Raw genomic sequence first — 22782 nt, forward strand, 5'->3', positions numbered from 1 at the left:
GCTGGCAAGAGTCAATGGTGAGATTTTCTGAAATTTGTAAGTGGATCATTGTAAACATGCTGGTTGAAACGTGCATTTCTAAGTGTTTATAATGTTAGCGGTTCTGCATTAGGTCAGAATGCCATGATACAGAGTTTAGAATTTTGTCATCGATTTTACAGTCAGAAATTCCGTAGAAAATAATTTTACTTTTCATCCAGGGCAATATCCTTCCATCCACCCACCCACCCCACTCCCACTTCCCACTTCCCACTTATGAGAAAATGAAGGCTCAGTGAGATTAAATGCCAAGAGTGTGCAAACATTTTCCTCACTCTCTATGACACCACTGCTCTTTCCACGACTTCATCCTGTGGTCTTGTCTGTACTTGTGCAGGTAAAAGGTCATTTCTGCACTTCTCTTTTAAAACAAGCTTCAATAAAATGATGGAGTTGCTGAGCCTCTTGCTTCCAGATTGCAAGGTAATGAATGGAAATCACCATCAAGAGCTGTCCAGGTTCCAGTATCTCCCTTGAGGTGCCTCTGGCTGGACCGGTAAGAAAACCCACTTCTGAGGGACAGATATCTTCCCACATTTCCCCAGAGGACACTAGCGCTTAGCAAATAGCCCCCTTGTCAGTGACAGTTTCTAGAAGTCAGCTTCGCACCACCTTTATAGAGCCAAGCAGAAGTCATTTTGAGCCACTTCTGTTTTTTCTCATTTTCTACTTTACCCTTCCCTCTCCTTTCATCTCTTCTCCTTTGTACCTCTCTTCTTAATTGCATTGTCCCATTATTATTATTACTATTATTATTATTTTGCTAAAGCAGCAATCATGGAAAGGCCTATCCAAACACCCGTTAGCACGTCATATGACTACACTGTTTCCCAAGGGCTATATTTTGTAAAGAAATCATAGATTTCTAATTATCAGCAGGACATGTGTTTCTAGGAACTAGAAAAGGAAGTGGTTTAAAACACTTTTGGAGAATCCCCCCTTATCTTTGGGGTATGCATTCTAAGCCTCCCAGTGGATGCCTGAAACCCAGGCGTTTTAATTTGTAAATTAGGCACAGTAAGAGATTTACGATAATAACTAGTAAATAATAAACATGTACAATTATAATAATATACTGTAATAAAAGTTATGTAAATGTGGTCTCTCTCTCGCCCTCTCAAAACATCTTGTAGGAATTTAGTGCCTTTTCTGTCTTAACTAAGCCCTTATCACTCACTGTGGCCATCATTTTTGCAGTTTGAGATGCTACCTCAAAACCATCATATATTTCTTTTTCCCTCTTCACAATTTCACGGATGAAAGATGAGTTCTTGCCATAGATCTTAGCAACATACAATTTAAAAATATTTTTCCTAGTAGGTAAAGAACTTTCACCTTTTCACTTAAAGGAAGCACTTTACAGCGTCTCTTTGTCACAACCAAACTGCTAGCGTCACCACGCTTGCTCTTTGGGGCCTTTATTCATTAAAATTAGGGTCACTTGAACACAAACACTGAAATACCAACAGTGGATCTGACAACTGATTTGGGCTAGTAAGTGACTAACGGGACGGATACGCTGGACAAAGGGATGATTTACATCCAGGAGGGACAGAGCTGGTGGTGTGAGATTTCATATCAGTTGTTTATTTCTGGAATTTCCCATCTAATATTGTCAGACCACAGTTAACCATGGGTAACTGAAACCATGAATAAGAGGAGACTGCTCTACAGAAAATAAAAAAAACAGAAATACCATCCTACTGTTTGTAGTACATTCGTTATCCTTATTATAGATAATCCTTAAATAGCTTTGGATCAACTTACAACTATGATGCTGATGGGACTTGGATTTTACAATGTTGTAGAACCAGGGATTACTTGGTTTAACTCCCTCACTTGATAAATGAGGAAGTAAAACTAAGAAAGCAGGCACCTAGTTCTACTTTCAAACTCAGGGACTGTATACTTCCTCTGTTACCTTTTTCAAGCATATAATAAAATCTCCTTGTAGATTTAATAATACAAGTCACTTGAATGTCACTTATGAGACAAAATAGTTTAAAAGGACATGGTCTGTGGTCCAGGGAACCGGCACTGACCAAAAAGTCATATGTAGGTAGTATTTGACCCTCCTGTTTGCATACGAAAGTAAACCCTCCCGGATTAGCTATCACAATGTCATCCCCATAAAAAGAAACTTTGTTAACAGTGTAATGTAGGAGTTACAATCACAGGCTCTAGAGCCAGACTGCCTGGGCATGAATATTACTTTAATTATTTCCTAGCTCTGTGACCTTGGGCCCCTCACTTATATTCTCTGTGTTTCAGTTTTCTCATCCATAAAATTTGGATAATGTTAGTAACCACATTTAGGGTTGTTTTGAAGATCGAATGAACCATACATCTAGAACGCTTGGAACACTTTTCGTTGCAAAGTAAACACTACGTGAGGATGAGTTATTGTAATAGATTACTTTTTAAGAGGCTGCAATTAGTCCCCTCCCTATTCAGATGCTCCTTACCAAGTGACTGTACAGCAACTCCCATTAAAGAATGGACTCCATCTCCCCACGCCCTGGAATTGGGCCTGACCTTGCCACTTGCTTTGGTTAGCATAGGTGGTGTTGGGACGCTTTTGCACATAGGTCTCAAGAGTACTCAGACCTTCCTACCGCCATGGGAAGGGACTAAATGTGGCCAACAGGAAGACCAGAGTCTACACAGACCAGAGTCAACTCAGCCCAAACTGAGGCTCCAGAGACCAGACAGAGCCACCGCACTGAGCACAGATGCATGCGAAAGACCAGAAAAGAGCACAAGAATCTTGCAGCTGAACCCAGTCTAAATTACCAGTTGCAGCATTGTAAGCTAAATGAATGTTTCTTGTTTTAAATTTTGTGGTGGTTTTGCTGTTGCTATATAAGCAACAAACTGATATAGTTATTATATTTATATTGTATCCCGAATCCTTCAATATTCCTCCATTCAAGAAGAGAGGTCTATGTCCCTTTCCCTCGAATCTGGGTAGGTCTGTGACTGCTTTGACCAATACAATGCAAGAGAAGGGATACCACCTGACTTCTGAGGCTAGGTGACAGGAGACCACATGGTAACCACCTGATTCTCCTGGAACATGGATTCTGGGAAAAGCCAAGGATCAAGTGAGATGTTTGATGATTCTGAGACTGTCTTGCTGTAGACACTACATGTAAGTCCTCTGGTCATCAACCCCGGCTGAGCTCCCAGCCAACAACCAGCATCCACTGCTACCTACATGATTGAGCCATGTTGTATGTCTAACCCAGCCAAGACTTCAGATTATGCTGGCCCCAACTGACATTTGACTGCAATTGCATGGGGAACCCCAAGTGAAAATTACCCAGTCAAGCCCTTCTCAAATTAGCGACCCACAAAATGGTGAGCAAAATTAAATGATTGTTTCAAGCCGCTAAGTTTTGCAGTAAGTAGTTACACAGCAATAGTATGCAGAACACCACTATATGCGACTGATTCATAGCAGAAAAATCAAGTGGTATTTGTGATGGGATCTGTTATTCCACTAGGGGAAATCAAAATGACCCCTTCAAATATATAGAAACAGATGCAGTGTTAACAGTACATGAAGGTGGGAAATTGCCTGACCCCTTACCCACAAGCCCACCATTCTGCAGTGGCATCCTCCCTCACATCTAAGAAAGCTACTTTGAATTGTATCTTTACCTTCTTCTTTTGGAGCAAGGCCAGTATTTAGAGTTATGCAGACACTTCTCCAAAATAACTTGCAGCTGAAGACCCAACGTTAATGTAGAATCTGGTCTCCTCTGATTTGTGCTTGTCTTTAAAGTTCTGTCTGTTACAGCAACCAAAACAGTTAGGTCCATGAGCTAAAGTGAAAGTGATTTTTTTTTGATTCACTCTCTCAAAGTATTTGACTTGTATTTCCATAAAAACCTGCCTGAGGAGTTCTCTTGGGATACAAGGACACGAGGAGTAAAAAAGGAAACACTAAATGTCATGCAGAGATGCACTGATGTTTGCATTTTAAACTTTACCCAATTGAATGAAATTTTGAGACTTTATATTTTTAGGTCACTTTACCATGACCCAGAACTATTGGGTCAGAGCTTGAGGACAAAGAACTGGGGTCATTTGATATTTCCCCAGCTGCTTTTTCTTGCGGTGCTAAGTTCCCAAATCCCTGACTAGGGAACAAATTTCTAAAAGCACTTCACTAGAATGACATATACAGGCTAAACATTCTTCATGGCTGGTAATATTTTTGCACATTTTCCCACTAATGGAAGTAACCTTTGAATAGGACATGTTGTCGACATTTGGACCTATTAGTTTTGAAGTAGATGGTGCAGGTCATCTATTCCGAGGTCAGGGAGATCTGGGCTCTAACATTAACTCAATAACAGGATTTTGGACAAATCATCTAATTATTTTATGCCCCAGTTTCCTCAGCTATAAAATATATGAGCAAAAACATTTATCTTGAGGGACCCAAATAAGACAGTGTATGTTAGAGCAACTTGCACAGTGTTTGACATAGAGTAATTGTTCACTAAATGCCAGCATCAGAGCTAACATTTAAAACCAATGCAAAGTTTCACATCAATTTAGTTACCTGTGCAATCCTGGATAAATTATCCCCACCCCCATGCCTTAGTGTATTCATTGATAAAACAAGATTTTAAAAGGTATTAGAAATCAAATGTAAAATTATGTGAAAGCATTTACAAAATATAAGGTGCCCCACCAGTAGAAAGGGGGATAATGGTGATTGTGATCATAACTGTGAAAATTGATGCCAATAACGATATTTATTTTGGAATTATTTGGAAATCTTTTATAGGAGTCTCAGCAAGCTTCTTAAGTGTCCTTTTGAAGGAAGCCTTTAGATGTTATTGTTACTATGTGAAAGCCAGGATCCACTCTGAACAAAAATAAAGAGGTAAAGTTTGTCATTATACTTGTAGGTACCCGGGCTTAACAAACACGCTTCCTGTTTTGCTCTATTTACCCTTTCTTCACCATGCCCATGCTGTACCCACACAAGCTCCAAGGTATCCACATTTCACATCGTGTTCTGAGGCTCTTCTGTCTGAGTTACACTTGAGTGGAACTTAATTTGGGAATTTCTAGGTGTGATGTAACTCGAGACATTGTGACGCTTTGGTGGAGTGTGAAATTTGTGAGCAGAAGATCCCCAGGTACACTGCACTGGCCTGGGAATGAACTGGCGGGAAGGTGGTAGAAACTGGAGATGACATTTTGAGAAGTTTAGATGTGGAGGAGAAGGAAGAGGGTGGAGAGTAACTAAAGAGCTTTCTTTTCCCCACTAATACTTCACGGCTAACAAAGTAACCCAAATGTTCATCCTGCTTTAGGCATCCTATGATCGATGAGGGCGGAATCTCGAACCACTTGCAAGGTTATTTCACCTCTGAGCCTCTGCTTCCTCATCTATAAAATAGGAAGAATTACACACAGTGGTGTGGTGATAAATGTTAAACAATCAAGGAAAAAGCCTTGATTTGTAACATTTGTCAACTTTGACCATGTTGATAGATTCACAATGACCAATTTCCAGCGACCAATGTGACTTGACTGAGTGCGGAATTGGGAAGGGATGTACCATTACTAATGTTATATAGTATTTCAACTATATGTAAACAATAGATTTAAATAACCTGGAAAGCATAGATAGTAGTAAAACAATTAGGAAGTAAGGAGTTTGAGTTTTCATTACCATTGTTTTTAATATAATTTATTTCAAGTGAAATTTCTATCATTTAATTTTTAGTAATGTCAGTATTTTACAACCTACTCTCAAAATTCCTAAAAATGTAATGACCTGCTCTTTCTTGCTAGCTGGCATGGGCCAGCTCCAGCACACCACTGATTATATTTGCTTAAAGGGCTTTTTTGAGAATTTTCATGCCACATTTTAACTTAAATCTTAAGAAAATCACATTTAAAGCTATTACTTTTCTATTTTTCAAATTTGGCAAACCCAAATGACTTTGTCAGTAACTCTGGGTGTTAAAGAAATCAATGCTACTCAGACGTTAATTGTAGTTGTATAGTTGAGTCTAGATGGCTGCCATATTCTCAGAGATAACACCAGGAACTTTAGCAGCTGCAGACGTGACTGGAAAGTGTGACAGTGATGAAATCAACAGCGACAAAAGAGTCTAGGGGAGGAATGAATCACGGTCCACATCTAATTCCTTTTGCTGACGTATCGTATACCTTTGGTCCTCGTGGGGATCTAGGAAAGGAGGGAGAGGAGCTGGCGGTTCTGGTAATATGGCTGGTGAAAGAGAGTCATGAGATCACTGTGACTGAATTTTTTCTACTGTGTCTAGAAAGGCTTCTGGAATTCCCTTGCTCAGGCATGTGGATTGAAGACACTTATTGTCCAGTGAAAAAGAGGAAGGTAAGAAATGAATCACAGAAATAATTTGATAACAAGAAAGAACATGTAAGAGAGGGAGAGAGGAGAGACAGAAGATTGGAGAAAGCGAAAGACAGATTGATTTAGTTCCTATCCTGAAGCTAAAATCTGGTCAAGTTTATTAAATGGAAGGAATATTTTATAGGAATCAGATTTCCAGGAAAATTCTTCAGAGTTAAATTATATCTTACACAAGCAACACCTTTCTGTCTGAATGAAACAAACAAACAAACAAGAAATAAAAAAGATCCAAAAGATAAGAAATAGTGAAAAATCTTTAGTAAATTTAAAAGACTCCATTCATCCTTTTACTACTAATACTAATGGAAACAGTCTTTCCTTGGGCGGGCAGAGATAATACTTCAATTTTTATTTTTTATGAAATGGACTGAGCATTTTAAGACAAAAGGCAAACGCTCTGACAAAGGTTGTAAGCAAGCATTTAGCAAAAAGTATGTGTCAAGTGTTAATGTCAATGTACTCCTTTTTCTTACCATCCACTTTGCCAAGTCTTGAAGAAACATAACCCATAAGCTGATAGGGTAGAAATATCTCAAACTAAGTTAACATGGCAGAGCTGCTTTACCCAGGCAGCTGGAAAGGCTAAAACTCAGTCGGTGCCCACTTTTATTCCTAGCAGAGTATGTGTAGAATCAAGTGTTTAGATGCAAATGGAAGATAGGTAAGGCTAGGAAAGAGCAAGATATGGAAAAACTTAAAAATAGAGGGAGAAATTATGTTCTAGAAAGAGATCAAGGTGACTTCTCTTAATGTAGTGTGTGTGGATACCCACATGTTTTCTTGTACACACAATCTCAAGATGTAGTGGTTCAAGTCATCCATTGGGAGAAGATAAATAATATTATTTTCTTTTAGATAATGAGAAGAGAAGACTTTTTTCACTTGTTTAAATAGTGAAAAGAGAAAACATCTCAAGTTGCTCATGTGTCATTAGGATTGAAGTAGAGGAACTCAACACAACTAAAAAATATGGGGAAAAAATGTGGTAGAAGCACAGTTTGCTGTTACCATTAATTATTCTGAGATGTAGCTCCAAGAACATCCTTCTGCTTTTAAAAATCGTTTTCTTTTGAAATACTAAGAAAATTCATGCAATAACTATCCCCATATACATGCTGAGAATGATGGCAAAATCTATAACTACAAAAAGAGCTACGTTATGAAGGAGAAACGCATAAGATAATGAAAAAAATGAAGACATTATTTGTCAAGTATGTTAACGGTACAGTGTCTCCACATACTGTAAAGTAGGAGGATTCAAACCTCCAATGTCTTAGTGTTTGTCCTTTTACTCTGATCTTAATTTCCCTCCTGTCTCCACACGTATCCTTCAGAGGAAGACATACTTGTTTATGGTGCCAAAGAGGTTACGTGCTTTTCTTCTGCTTGTGAACAGACATCATCAGTGAATCAAGAATGAGGTCACTGTTTCCATGGCCACCCCCAGCCCACCACCAGCTAGTTTATTTTTAAGCAATATTACCCTCTCTCTTCTACATTTTTTCCACTCCTGTTTTCACTTTTCAGAAACTTGTAATTCAGTCCCAATTTACTACTCTGGCAAACATCAGAAACTGCTAAGTAAAAAGAATCCTTGCTTTGAGGCCTGATTCTGGGTTTAACACATGATTTCTCCAAAGGAGGGATTGTAAAAACAAATGTGTTTCCTTTAGATCACGAGAAAACCAAACCTAGTAAATAATTTCTCCAAGAAAGAAAATATTTGGTCAACTCTGAGTTGGACTCACTAATTATTGTAGTGTAGTCCCACGATGATCTATCTTGTTAATGCTTACGGTTAGATAAATACTGCAGGGTAAGTCATGTCTCCCAAGATATGAGCTAATTTATCTATTCACTAAAGTCTAGAAGACTTTTTCCCTTAGTTCTGTCTTTTGCTGAGTACACACAGTGCATTTGCTCCTGCCCAGGCAAGAATATCGTATGGTTCCAGCTTTGTGGGAATTTCCAAGGCTCCCAAGGAACAGCCTCACTGGACTTAGAAGCTGAGTACAGAAAAGTACCTCAAGAGCAGATTCTCATCGGACTCCTTCTCCTGAGTCTGATATGCCATCTTCCCTACAGAAATACTACTCTCCAATACTGCCAGAGGAAAGAAATCTATGCCAATATTCCAATATACCGAAGAAAGCTGAAGGCTCCTTGAGCTAACCCCAAATGATGCAAGGTATTCTTTGACCATTCCTGTCTCAATGGGCCACACTTTAAAGAAAGAGGCATATCTAAGAGCTTTCTAGTTTGAGCTGGGACGTTGTGAGCATAAGTGCTCTCAGAATATGATTTTGATCAAGCCTGAGTCTTTAAGAGTCAGGAATGTGAAGTTGGCTGACCTTGGTCTGAATCTCAATTCTACCATTTGGATATTCACTGTATGATCTTGAGCAAATAACTTATTCTTTCTGAATCTCGGTTTTCTCAACTGTAGACTAGGCATGATGTTTCCTACCTCACAGAGTTATTTCAAGGACTGGCTGAGTCAGTGAGATAATCCATAACTTGCGAAACACTTGCCTTATTGTTATCAACAACAACATTTGAAGAAAACTGCTATATAGTCCCCGTCAAAGGTATTGTTATTTAAAGCATTGAGGAGCGCTGACAAATTCCCAGATGGTACAGTAGTCTGCCTAAAAAAAAAAAAAAGAAAAAATCAGCTAATCATGATATCACGGCTGGTTCTTATACCAGCAGAAAGAATGACTATTTTTGCCTCCCTTACGTCTTGCTTGGTACCTATAGCTGCAGTATTACTGTTAGCAAAGCTCAAAGCCTAAAGCTAGTACTATCGCCCAGTGGGACTTACAGATTATTAATAATTTACACTTTAACTCGAGAGGGTTTCAAATCGTGTACCAGAAGGAAGTCTGGCTGACAGAAGCGTAACTGGGTTTTAAGGGCCAGAGCCCCAGCTAGGATGCAATGAGAACCAAGTAACCACCAGGCTCCATGAATGTTGTCCTCAGCTACCCAAACTCTTATCCCAGAGGGTGATGTGACTACTAAGCGCTGAAGCACATGAAGTCTCGTTCATGGCCATCCCCAAAGTCCTACAAAGGAGGTGGCCCTGCCCCCAAGACAGCTGAGAAGGCTCCTCAAATAATGACCTTAGCACATACGCCCAGGTAGGATGAGATCATTCCTGATTGGCTAGTTCCTTTTACAACCAGCTAGGACCCCGGCAGATGAGAAATAGAGGAGGAAAGACTCAATTTATTAAAAGGTTGTCTCAGCAACAGCTTGGTTAGTACCACCAATCTTTGGGTGCATAAGTTCTTGCTCAAGCTTTGGTCCAGCTGCTACATTATCATCTCTTCTTCTTCCCTTCGTAAGGAAACGACGTAGAGAGAGAAAGGTCTCTGTCCTCAGAACTATGTTGTCTGGGTCAGTGCCCAGCTGAGTTACATTGAAACCAGAAGCAAAAGAGAACACTGAGCCTGTCTTTATTAAAACTTTTGATAGTTGGTTTACCGTGGATTTTTTTTGCATTAGTTTTGCTTTTTAAAACTATTGCCTTAAAATGTTATTTGTCCCCACAACTGGATTTTTGGGCAGCCCCTTGTGAACGTCTTGCTCACCTCACTCTGATCACAGCCCTGACTGGGGGGCTCAGTCCTCAGAGGAGAAAATGGGTGACGAAATGCAGGCACGGGGACCTCGAGGTGCATCTCACTGTGATGGTTAATTTCATGTGTCACCTTGGCTGTACCATGGGGAGCTCAGATTCAGCATCATTTCTGAGTGTGTCTGTGAAGGTGTTTCCAGATGAGATGAGCATTTGAATCGGTGGAATCGGCAAAGCACATTGCCCTCCCCGATATGACCACCCTTTCAATCTCTGAATAGAACAAAAAGCAGAAGGAGGAATTTGCCCCTTTCTCCTCCTGCCTGCCTGCTGGAGCTGAGGCATCCGTCTTTTCCTGCCCTTGAACTGGGATTTACACCATCGGCTCCCCTGTTTCTCAGGACTTTGGACTTGGACCGGAATTATGCCTCCAGCTTTCCTGGGTCTCCAGCTTGCAGACGGCAGACCATGGGACTTCTCAGCCTCCATAATTGTGCGAGCCAATTCCTGATAATAAATCTCCTTTTATATATGTATATATAATTTTATATTATATTATCACATATATTATTTGTAATTATGTATGTATATATACAAATATATTACATAAGAAATAGTATATATGTGTGTATATATGTTCATATATATATATATATATATATATCTCCTATTAGTTCTGTTTCTCTGGAAAAACCTGACAAATATAATCATCTCCCAAATTCGAGATGACAGGAGCACCTCCTCAAAGGGCCAAGCCAGGTCGGAATGGGAGATCGCCCCTCTGACAAGGATGGAGACAAGGACGGTGCTCGTGTCTTGGGGAGGGCAAGAGATTAAACTCGGGCCGCGTTCCAGACAGACACATGGCCAGGAAAGAAGCCTCAATTCCTCTCACTCCTGCTGGTCCCTTGTCCCAGCCATGCCTGATATTGGAGACCCAGTTCTCGGGCTCCCTTTGTGACAGGAATTAACACACCATGTTACTGTCCCCCTCTGCTAACCACACAGAGGCAGCAAACTGCGAATTAAGAGTATCACCTGGAAGATACACCTCATTTAAAAAACTGCACATCTTAACAAACTCTAGTCTCTTCTAACCCCTGCCAGGAGAAGGGGCTCTGGTAATACATGCACAGCCACGTCTCTTACTGTGTTAATTTTCTCGTTTCAGAAGCAAAGAGGCGGGCTGAAACAATTCTGCTTTCCTCTAAAGGAGACTCCAAGCCCAATTCAGCTGTCGAGACTGAAATACATATTGTTAATGTATCTAAACTATTTAATTCCTTGTACAGACATCCAAGGAGCGGGGGTTGGAGGGGGAGGAGATGGAAACTTCAATTGTATCTGCTCCTTTGTCCCAGGCCTCTTCTCCTTGACTTTGTCCTCTGCTATTTTTTTCCCTATGTTCCCTCTTTTATTCCTCTCTCTCTGCATCTCCAAGAGTCTAATTTGTGGAAAGGCAGAAAGTACACACTGTACCGGTCTCAGGCACTTGAGCTGCCAGATCTGATTTCCCTGGTAGATGTGGTAGACTGAGGAAAGAGCAACTGTGGCTGAGGATTAGATTTATTTTTCTCTGTGTAATCCAACCCCTGACACGGTACGCAGCTGTCCACGGCTAACCTACCGTCTCCAGCAGAACAGGGGCAATTTTATCGGCTTCCAGAGTGGAGAGACAGAATTTCTCAGAGTCAGATCAGACCCTCCCTGCTGGCTTGTGAGCCCTTCCAGCATCTCTCAAAACAAGTCCTGTATGTCCTTGAAGAAAACACTGGGAAGAAAACACTGGCTTATCTTTGGGAGGCAGAAGGTGCTGGACAGAGCACCTAAGGACCTGGACGAGATGCTACAGTGGTTTTCTCTGACGCTTGACTCCACCGTCATAGATTCTACTGCCCAAAGGGTTTTACAAGTAAATACAACCGTTGTTCTACTCAGCAGCATCATTCCAAAGGTACCATACCTTCTGCCCTCCTTTCCCATCACTTCACTCTTTAAGAATAATTATGTTTTTGGCAGTCATTAACACCTTAGTGCGCCGTGCCAGGAAAACGTCTTTGGGGCTGGAAGAAAAGCAGAATGTGGAACAGAGGAAACAAGGGAGCGTTTCGTGCCAGGTCAGATGAAAAGGAGGAGAGAGAACCAGCTTTGCTACTGCTCATCCTGTCAGGCACTGCACTGGAGGAAAGGGGTAAGGGGTGGCATATGGCAAAATAAATTAAAAAAAAAAAAAAGGTCCCTCCTCCAGGAAAGACTGAACATCAAGCACATCCTGTCAGGCACTGCACTGGAGGAAAGGGGTAAGGGGTGGCATATGACAAAATAAATTTTTAAAAAAAAAGGTCCCTCCTCCAGGAAAGACTGAACATCAAGCAGAATTTTTAAAAGAAGAGAAAAGAAATAAAAGGAGCAAAAAAAAAGCAAAAACCATGGGAGAGAAAATACACCTGAGATGGTGTCTGCTCTATGGATATAGTGTAGAGTCCCCTTTTATTTGCTTCTGCTCCTTGATACAAGTTTTCTTGCTAAAATCATCTCATAGTTTGGCTTGTTTATCCTCATATCTTGTAACATCTTAGTCTTTTAGTAAATCTGAATTGGACCGAAGAATCATGAACCCTTTTTTCCCTTCCTACATCTCCCTGCTTTTTCCAACGCAGAGCGGGAGGTGTAGCCCGGCCCACAGAACTCCTTCAATGACCACTGTGGCCTCTGAATTTGGAGTAGTTTTGCCTCCTGCCAAAGCTAAACAGATTTTGGATCCAGAGACTGTATCCAAGAATTATACCTGAACACCAACTCCATGGTCCACATTTACCTGGTTTGAAACACATCCTAACGCTGAGGACTCTGAAGAAAAGGACACGGTCCAGAGTCTTAAATACCAAATGCTGTAGCTTGTAAATGGACAAAATTACATTGGTTTCAGTATCACTTCTTATAGGGTGAGCATACTTTCCCAGGAGACACGTCTTTTTATATACTTTTCCACTAGTATTTTATGTATCAGATTCAAACCTAATTTGAGATGCCCAGATTCTTACTCAGTTTCCATCTCTAAAAATCAAATACCCATTAGAGAATTCTGCCATCACTCCCAAGAGACTGGAAGAGAAACAGATAAATGAACTTTTAAAGATAATTGGCTTCCAAAATGCCCTCCTGTCCCTCTTTCTCTATTTCTTGACAACCCCTCGGGGAACTGCATGGAAAGAACAACTTGGGATTCTTTGGGTACATGACATGTGGCAGGGAACCAGTTCACAGAAACTAATTTCTTAGGCACTGAGGTGTCCTGCCACTTGGCTACTGCATCTTGGTAGAAATTTACTAGCTCTGCTCAAATGCCTGCTTCTGACCTTATTCTGCTAGAGTCCCCTCATCCATTTTCTACTGCACCCCACTGTAGCTGCTCGTTCTTGAACACTTCAAAACAGGTATTGAATCCACAAACGAAAAGATTTTCCCATAGTTTATTTATCCTTGGATACATTTTCCCACATGTTCCCATTGAAGGTGATGAAGTGAATCCTTCACAATCTGTTTTCAGGAAATTCTCAGAACGCCTAACACATTCACTTAACGAATATTTGTTGATCACTAGTAATTGAGACATTAGTCCAGCTGCTGAGGATAGAGCAGAGTAAACCCAAATAATACCTTTGCCATTAAAGAGCTTGTAGTCTAGCAGAGGGAGTCAGAAAATAATCAAGCAGACAAGGAAATAAGCAATTGTTTCAGATTATTCAAAGTGCTGGACCGAAAATGAACAGGGCTCTGCTCTAGAAAGTGGTGAAGAGAAGTGTTTGCTCTCAGAGAGAATAACAGAGGGTTCCCATTTTAGGTCTGATAGTCAAAGAAGCCCCCTCTGGAAAGGTAAACTTTTACCTTACACGTACAATATATAAATCAATGAGTCAGGCAAAAGCCAGGGGAAGAGGACAAATGTACCAGGCAAGTGGTACAACAGGTGCAAAGGACAAATGGATTAAGTTAAGAAAGACTGAGAGTGTCAGGGCAGAAGGTTGGCTTCTCTGGCTGGAAGCTATAAGGTAGTCAGGGGCTAGATCCCATAGGACTTTGCCGTAACAAGGACTTTGAATATTATCCTAATTATAATGAGAAAATCTTTTATCAGGTAGATAACCACCAGCACATTCCCATGGTTAGCTGAAAACAATACCTCAAAACCATGTTCCTATAGCCAGATTCAGGTGAGCCCCCATCATACGGTTCTGACTTCATTTCTACCTGCAGAGTTCCCACTGAAATCAACAAAAAAGGCGTAAAAAGGAGAGGAGTTGTCAGATATCTGCATCATTTTCCATTTAGCCAGTTTAATCAGTGTGTCCAATGTGGCCAAACATCTCTAAAACGACATCATGTTTTAAGCTGAATATCATAGAGCATCTCCTTAACCTGGACCAATTTGGACAGCTTTAGGGTATGTGTTATTGAATAATTTTGTCCATGATAATTTTTTTGAAGTTGCTGTTTAATCGGGAGGGAAGAAACCAGCGTTTGCAGTGAGATAATAAAGGAATCCAATAAAAGCTCATGGTGACTGTAATAGGAGATGGCAGTCCCCAAGTCCTTCCCATTGTAAGTCCTGCTTTGGGCAGGCTGCCAGGGAACCACTGAGCAAGAGGAGAAGCGCCTCTGCTGGACACCTGGAGGATCGACCAGCTACAAAGGGAGGGAAGTAAAGTTGTAATAAAAATACTCCGAACTTCGGGCTCCCCTGGTGGCACAGTGGTTGAGAATCCGCCTGCCAATGCAGGAGTTCCGGGTTCAAGCCCTGGTCTGGGAAGATCCCACATGCCGTGGAGCAAGTGAGCGCGTGCGCCACAACTACTGAGCCTGCGAAACACAACTACTGAGCCCACGTGCCACAACTACTGAAGGCTGTGCCTAGAGCCCGTGCTCCGCAACGAGAGAAACCACCGCAATGAGAAGCCCACGCACCGCAACAAAGAGTAGCCCCCGCTCCCCCCAACTAGAGAAAACCTCCGCACAGTAACAAGGACCCAATGCAGCCAAAAATAAATAAATTCATTAAAAAAAAGAATACTTTGAACTTTCATTGTAATTTCTACTAGCAGATACTTCCCAGATGATGAAAGTGAAATACAGAAACTGAGTAGCACAGGAGTTGAGTTTGGGCTTTAGAGTCAGAGGGAACCAGGTTTACACCTTCACTCCTCCCTCACTTGTAGCAATGTGAGCTTCTCACCTTAAACTGTTCATCATATCAGCAAAGGCACCTCTGTACTTCCAGGAGGCTTTCGTCATCCTCAACTCCTCTCTACATTCCACAAGCAATCTGTCAGTAAATCCTATTAGGTTATACCTCTAAAATATACACAGAAACCAACTACACCCCACCACCTCCACTGCCGCTACCCTGTTCCAAGCCACCAGCAACTCCTGCTGGGTTTGTACAACAGTCTCCTAACTGCTCTCCCTCCCAGGCTTTTCTGAGTGCTGCAGCTAGGACAACCTGTTACAAAGGAGCTCAGGGAGGTATAATTCACCCCCCTCTTTGAGCATAGGCTGGACTTACTGACTCAATTCCAAAGAACAGAGTTGGGAAATGGACAAATCATAACTTCACAGTGGAGAAACCTGGCAGACACTACCTTAACCAAAGGATCAAGGCTCACATCACCAAGTGACAAGTCACGTAAATGTCACCTACCCACTGACATGTTATGATGTGAAGGGCACTTCACCTCTGTGGCATTCTTCCCCCAAAGTCACAGTCCCAGTCAAATCATGAGAAAAATTAGACAATCCCAAGTTGAAGGCCATTCTATAAAAAACGTGACCAGCACCCTTCAAAACTGTCTCAAGGTCAGGAGAGACAAGATGAGTCTGAGAGGGCTTCCCTGGTGGCACAGTGGTTGAGAGTCCGCCTGCCGATGCAGGGGACACGGGTTCGTGCCCCGGTCCTGGAGGATCCCACATGCCACGGAGCGGCTGGGCCCGTGAGCCATGGCCGCTGAGCCTGCGCGTCCGTAGCCTGTGCTCCGCAATGGGAGAGGCCATGGCAGTGAGAGGCCCGCGTAGCGCAAAAAAAAAAAGATAAGTCTGAGAAACTGTCACAGATTGGGGAAGACTAAGAGGACATGATGACTAAATGCAACATGGAAATCTGGAACGAATCCTGGAACAGAAAAAGAACATTTGTGGGGAAACTGGGGAAATCTGATTCAAGTCTGTAATTTAGGGAGTAGTAACGTACCAAGGTTAATGTCTTAGTCTTGACAAATGTACCATTGTTATGGAAGATGTTAACACCAGGGGAAACTAGAAGAATGGTACATGGGAACACTGTGCTGTCTTTGCAACTTTCTGTAAATTTTAAGTTATTTTAAAATTTTTAAAAATATTTAGAAGAAAAATCAAAGAGAAGTCAGATCATCATTCCTCTACTCAAAACTTTGTAAAGGCTTTCTATCTTACTTACTCAGTTACCTGGCCCCCCATCACCTTTCTGACCTCATGACTTCAGACTGATCACACAGGCCCATGGATGCTCTTTAAACACTCCTGATATGCTCCCAACTTTGGGGCTTTCCATTTGCTTTTCCACTTCCAGAAATGTTCTTCCCCCAGCATGGTTGGCTGCCTCAGTTTCTTTAGGTTTCTATTCAAAAGTGACTTTGTTAGTTGGGCCTTTCCTGATCACCCACCTAAAATGGCAGTCTCCCCCTGACACCTTCTAACTTGCATTATTTTTCTCCTTAACACTTAGTACACTTATCATCCTATATGTTTTATTTATTTTGTTTGTCCTTTGCCTCTCCTACTAAAATGAAAGCTCCAAGAGACAGATTTCTGACTGCCGTATTCAGGGCTATATACACAATTTCTGGCCAGTATCTTCCTATGTATCATATTATGATACTCCATAAATATTTTTCTAAGAATTAAAATGACCTTGAGTATTTACTTAACTCTGAATCTGGTTTCACATATGTAAAATTAGGATAATAGAACGATAATTCCTGTATAATAGGTTTCTTGTAAAGCTTAAACGTGATAAAGAAGGTAGTGCTCTGTACAATTATTAGCATGGAAAATATCTAAGAAATTAAATATTATCACTGGTTACATTTCCATTACTATTATTAATTCTATCACTAATTGCTATTTCCATTTTGACTGTTCCCACCTACATTGAATTAGGAGTGTACTTGAAGATTGTAACCTGTGTTTAACCCCTAAGGCACGCAGGTTCCCTCCTTTGGGAAAAATCCATAGCTCCTTTCTCCCATTAAAATAAATGGTTTTTCTGTCTACTTCTCTGACAAGAAGTCTACTTTTTTTTTTTTGCGGTACGCGGGCCTCTCACTGCTGTGGCCTCTCCCGTTGCGGAGCACAGGCTCCGGACGCGCAGGCTCAGCGGCCATGGCTCACGGGCCCAGTCGCTCCGCGGCATGTGGGATCTTCCCGGACTGGGGCACGAACCCGCGTCCCCTGCATCGGCAGGCGGACTCTCAACCATTGAGCCACCAGAAAAGCCCAAGAAGTCTACATTTTTTGTTTCCTTGCTTGCCTGTTTTATTTTGTTGTTGCTGTTGTTGTTTTAATGTGGATGGAGAAACACGAGTTTTAAATCAAAACCTTAGGCTTTATTTCTGGGTCTAAAAAGAATTGGAGTCATTCTTCACAAGGTCTCCTCCCCTAGGAAATCTCTGAGCTCCTTTTCAAAATGGCAATAATAATACCCACTCTGATTTTTGAAAATGAGCTCAAATTAGTTTGTGTCTTTCCATACCTATTTCACACATAACAGTATATTAGGCACTCTCTAGCGTGGAGTGGCTTATAATCCAGTTTAGGGCCACATATGGGTGAGAAAGAGAATAAATTTTATGTTATCATACAAACAAGATATGACACAGACTATATGCCTTTGTCCTGAGAAAAGACAAAAGAAGGAAAATATCACCATGAGAGTCAGAAAGGCTTTGTGTCTGTGCATTGCTTTTAGGTCCTTGGAAAACAGTCATGTGTGTGACGATGCATTTGATCTCTCTTCTTATCCCCTGATAATGAGAATAATGATAAAAATGTTTATTAGTGGTGTTCTCTTTATTAAAGGCCACAGGGGGCTTCCCTGGTGGCGCAGTGGTTGAGAGTCCGCCTGCCAATGCAGGGGACACGGGTTCGTGCCCCGGTCCGGGAGGATCCCACATGCCGCGGAGCGGCTGGGCCCGTGAGCCATGGCCGCTGAGCCTGTGCGTCCGGAGCCAATGGGAGAGGCCACAGCAGTGAGAGGCCCGTGTACCGCAAAAAAAAAAAAAAAAAAGGCCACAGGTAGAGATAAAATGTATCAGTATTATTATTAGTTATTTGTTGTTATTTGTTTTTAGTCACAAGATGATTATAGTATTTTTCTTTTACTATTTTTACTATTCTTAACAGTACTGTTGTATTTTTATTGTTGTTGTTATTTTATTATTAAAGACTCTACACTAGACCCTGGGCAAAACACATTGCATGCCATGCTCTCATTTAATACTTACAACAAGGTTATAAGACAAGTACTATTGTTATCCTCATTTTTAAGATAAAGAAAGTGAAGTTTAGCAAGGTGAAGTAATGTACCCAAGGGAACTACTAAGAGATGTGAGAGATGGAGCTGGATCCCGGATCTACTAGACTCCAAAGACTGCACTCCATCCCTTCCCCTGTGTTGGAAGGTCCAAAGTTGAGACCGAGTGCTTGGAGCACAACTATTTATACATGCTAATTGGGATTAGGTTTACATTTATTCTGCTGAGGTCACAAATCTTATTGTCCAGGCACACACGTCAAGTCTGATCAGGAACAACCGGAGCTTGGAATTGAATTTCCTGTGCTCTTTTGCCCTCAACAGCTTGCAGGTTAAAGCTAAACGTATGTGTTATCCATCTCTGCAGCTGGGCTCCAGGAACAATTTTTGGCCGTAAAGTTAAATAGCACAGGAGACATTCTTGTCCAAACCAGACTCTTTTGTCTTCCTTTGTCAGGCTCATGGTGACATTCAGGGGAAATGTGCACCAAGCAAGGTAAAGGTCTCTTTCCAGAGATTGTCTCTGGGAAGGAAGAAAGAGATCTCTAGATAGAAGCGTGACCTTATAACTTTGATAGTCCTCTTCCTTTTCTGGAAGAAGAAACTGAGAAACATGGTGAAATTAATCTGCTGGCAGACAACAGACAAAACCAGTTTTATGTTGCATAAATGAATGTGAGTCCGGAGTTTCCAGCTCTCACCCTACAGAATGGAATTGTTGGTCCACAGCTCAGAGTGCTAGGTGATTGATAGCATGGGCTGAAAGAGGCCTCCATCAGGGTCAAGGGTGAGTTACGGCGGTAGAGCTCAGAACCAATGATGGTTATAGCCCATAAACCCAGACACTCCAGACCACACTCGCCCACACATGTTGTGAATATTGATTTCACTCTGGTTGATTTTATCCTTGCAAGTCTAAAGAGAGGACAAGAAGGAAGAAGAAACCATAATAACAAGAACAATAAGAACCATAATAAAGTACCAGGGCATTCAACATACCATTACATGTAGCAAGGATGTCAGAGAGAAGACAGAACTACTCCTAATTGGTTTCTATCTTTTCGATCAAGCTTAATTATTTAAAAACTATGGAGGGTAGAGGAAGAAAACGAGATTGAGAAGGAATTACACCCAAGCTAGAATAATGCCTCATAACATGATATAAGTTGGTCTCTTGTTCCAGAGGAACCTACTAGGGTTTAGCTGAGGTCACAGAAATGCTATTGAGTACCTCTGTTCACAGTGAACTCTGACATCAATCCCGTGTTGCATGATTATTACCATAAGTTTTATCCCAATCCTCAGTATGAAAAATAAAGACATGGAAATGTTACTTTATTACTCCATTTCCAGAAATAATGTGACATTTGTGAATGAACAAGTAAAGTGTGAGAACAGAGAATGCCTTTGCTTTTTTCCAGGAATCATCACCCTTTTCCATAAACACAATCTGTCCCAGTCCAGACATTCCCTCTGCACGGTTGTGGTGGGGTTATTATAAAATGGGGGGAGGACTGCTGTGTACAGATACAAATATCTTGCTGAGACGATGAGGGACAGAGTCTCTCAAAATGTTTTTGTGGAAAAGAGAGAAAGGCACTTGTGAATGATAACTCACTAAGCTAAATTTATTAGCAGATAAATGTCAGAATGAACTGCCTGATTCTGACCTTTGTCTTATTGGGCTTGATGTGTTTTTTGGGATGTTTTGTTTTGGTGTTCTTTTTTTTTTTTTTTTAATCAGTGGCTTTGAAAAAGGTACCTTTTGTCTGATTTGCAGTTGAGACAAAGTTGAAAGTCAAACAAATATAAAGTATTGAGAAAAAGTTTCAGAAACATCTGACATGCTTGTAAAATTAACTCATGAATTAAAAAGCAATCATCAAGCTAAGAAAAATGTTTACCAGAAACACAACAGGAAAAAGGGTGATATTCTTAATATGTAAAGTTTTCCTACAAGTTAATAAGAAAAACACTAAAACTCCAATAAACATAAATGTATAATTCACAAAAGAAAAAAAAGTAACAAAATTTTTAAACAAATATGTTCAACCACACCAACAAATTAGTGAAAATAGCAACATGATCTATTTACCTATTAAAATAGCAAATCTAAATAAACTAGTGGTTACCAGAGAGGAAGCACTAACTAGTTCCTCTCTGGAACAAAGAGGGGAAATATAGGTGAAGGGGATTAAGAGGTACAAACTACTAGGTATAAAATAAGTAAGTTACAAGGGTGTAATGTACACACAGGGAATATAGTCAATATTTTAGAATAAATTTGTATGGAGTGTAATCTATACAAATATAAAATTATTGCATTGTACACCTGAAATTAATATTAATATTGTGAGTCAACTATTCTTCAATTTAAAAAATAAAAAATTTTAAATATATAAAAGAGCAAATCTCAAAGGAATGTTGATGTTTAAGGTTAAACTTATTATAAAGAAATTTAGCAATCCCTATCAGTAACCTTGAGGTACTCCACTCTTACCCCTTGACACATTTTCTATGTCTAGGAATCTTTCTTAAGGACATAAAAAAAATCAAGCCAAGATTTGTCTGCCAAGATGCTCTTCTCAGCATCAAATGTGTAAGCAAGGAGGAGGAGGAGGAGAAAGATGAGGAAGAGGAGGATGAAGGGAATGAGGAGAGCAGATGGAAACAGAGGAAGAGGACATAGAAGGGGAAGAAGAAACAGGAGAGAGGGTGAAGGAAAATGAGAATACAACATACTCAAATTTAGGAGAATGGTCAATTAATTATTAGATATTTATTAACTGGAATTTTATATATAAACACAAACCCAATGCCTTGAAATATGTTAAATGACATGAGAAAATGCTATGATAAAGTGTTATTTAAATCCTAGTGCAAATTTTCACATTAATCTGTACTAAACATCAACTGCACTAATATCAGTTAGAAAAGCTGTGATTTAACCAAGATTCATAGGTAACACACACAAAAAATTATTTCTTCTACTAGACTGTGGGCAATTTTCCAAGTAAGTGCCACAACTTTTCAGCACATTATCTGGAATACATGGAAAGCATTAGTAAGTGTGTATAGAATCAATGATAACTGAATTAGAATGTGGCTTAGCCCAAGTTCCCTAGAAGACAGAGCTCGAGACAAAGCTTATATGCTGCTATTTTTATGGCAACATTGGCCAGCAAGATTGAAGAAAGTGGGAAGGTGAGGCAGGGAAGGAGAGAAGGTACATAAAATATTGTGTATATCATGCTGTCCATAGCTTCACAAGAAAACCTAGCTGATTTTTCATTCACACAGAATATCTCTATGAATTTTGGACTGAATGCACATTACAACAATCCATAGGAGAAAGGGGGAAATTCTACTGGCTGCCTTCTACCTCCTGTCTGTCATTGGTCAAACTTTGTCCCATGGGATCTTAACACCCTCCTATATCAGTCTGTGCCTCCTGGCCCTTCGAGCAGCCACTGGAGAAGCCAGATCTCATGCCGCCATGGCACTTCATCTGAGTCCAAGGAGGTGAGTTGAACAGAGTCTCCGTTGCTCCAGTTGGGTTGAGGCTGGGTACTGGAAGGGCTGAGGCTTCTGCTATAGGGGGAACAATGAAGGCATTGCTGGAGACCAGCCTAAACCGGGAGAGGCAGAGACAGCTAGAAATGTCTTGAGACGAGTCAATTGCATCAAGACTTGGTAGAACAAGTGAGAGGGACCAGGAAGCAGGGAGAGCCAAGCAAAATTGGAAAAGTATATAACTTGAGTGTGGTATAATTTGTATCATTATTTTGATATCGCCAGTCTAATATATTTAACTGCACCAGCAGAAATTCTATGTCCTGGAAAAATCACATAATCATCCCTCTGTGACTCCCTAAAGTCAAACCATAGACAAAGCACTGTGTTCCGTTCCAATTGTCCTAATATAAGTGGAATGATGAGCATGAGACAAGAAGATAAAAAGACAAAGATAGCCATAATGAGTGTCTGGAAAACATACTATCTGAGGAACTGTTGAAGACACTGTGATTATGCGTGAAGAAGGAGAGGGAGGCAGAGGGGGATGGGAAGGAGGGGGGAGGGGAGGGAGAACAAGAAGAAGAATTAATGATCTCTAAATTCTTATGAGCTGCTCTATTACAGGGTCATTCAGATATTCAACTGGGAAGTCTG

Source organism: Neophocaena asiaeorientalis, unplaced genomic scaffold, assembly GCF_003031525.2.
Source record: "Neophocaena asiaeorientalis asiaeorientalis breed wild unplaced genomic scaffold, Neophocaena_asiaeorientalis_V1.1 scaffold14, whole genome shotgun sequence".
In the NCBI taxonomy this organism is placed as follows: domain Eukaryota; kingdom Metazoa; phylum Chordata; class Mammalia; order Artiodactyla; family Phocoenidae; genus Neophocaena; species Neophocaena asiaeorientalis.